The sequence below is a fragment of the Macaca nemestrina genome, chromosome 14 (assembly GCF_043159975.1).
Source record: "Macaca nemestrina isolate mMacNem1 chromosome 14, mMacNem.hap1, whole genome shotgun sequence".
Taxonomy (NCBI): domain Eukaryota; kingdom Metazoa; phylum Chordata; class Mammalia; order Primates; family Cercopithecidae; genus Macaca; species Macaca nemestrina.
Genome location: NC_092138.1, coordinates 62,973,064 through 62,973,836, shown reverse-complemented (window position 1 = coordinate 62,973,836; position 773 = coordinate 62,973,064).

The following is a 773-nucleotide window of genomic DNA, read 5'->3' as shown; positions in this document are numbered from 1 at the left end:
TTTTTCACCTCTCCTTTTAAGAATCAGTTTTAATTCCCTTGAGAATGCTTGTTATAGATTGAAGGCTGGTAAGGGGTTGGGCTCCTCTTTCTTCTCCCTGGTGCCAGAGTGCTCCCACATGAAGGAATTGGAAAGGAAGATGCAAAGAGGGAAATCCTTAGAACACATGAAGACACAGGAAGAAGCCTCATAGGGCCCCAAGAGCCCCAGGGAAGCAGCCGCAGAGGTTGGGTGGGGGTGGGGGGGCCAGGATCTGCTGACCCTGGGGCCAGGCAGGAGTCACTCTGCTGCCTGGGGCTCAGAAAGCAGCATCACCCATGGTTCCTGTCATTGCTCATGCATTTTGCCTTTCAACAATTATTGTGCACCTACTGTGTGCAGGCCCTGCCTGGACACTGGGGATGTGCAGTGGGTGCGCTGTGCTCTGCCTTTGAGGGTTGCAGTTTAATGGGGAACAGGTAATTATAAGGAAGAAGGTGCGTGCAGAGTGGGAGGCTTGGAGGCTGTGGGGCTCGGGGTGGGGAAACTCACATGCAGCCTCTGGGTCAAGGCCAGGAGGCTTCCCAGAAGGAGACAGAGCAAGGTATGGTGGTGGGGGGTGTCTTTTTCGGGGCTGGGCGCTGCACTTTACAGTTTGAGGGGATGGGCAGAGGAAGCTGGGCTTCGTTCTGGAGGTGGGGGACATGGTGAGGTGAGGTTTAGAAAGCACACCTGAGCCACAGTGTGTAGGATGCTGGAAATGGTGGAGACGGGCCTGCGAAGACTGCCGGGAA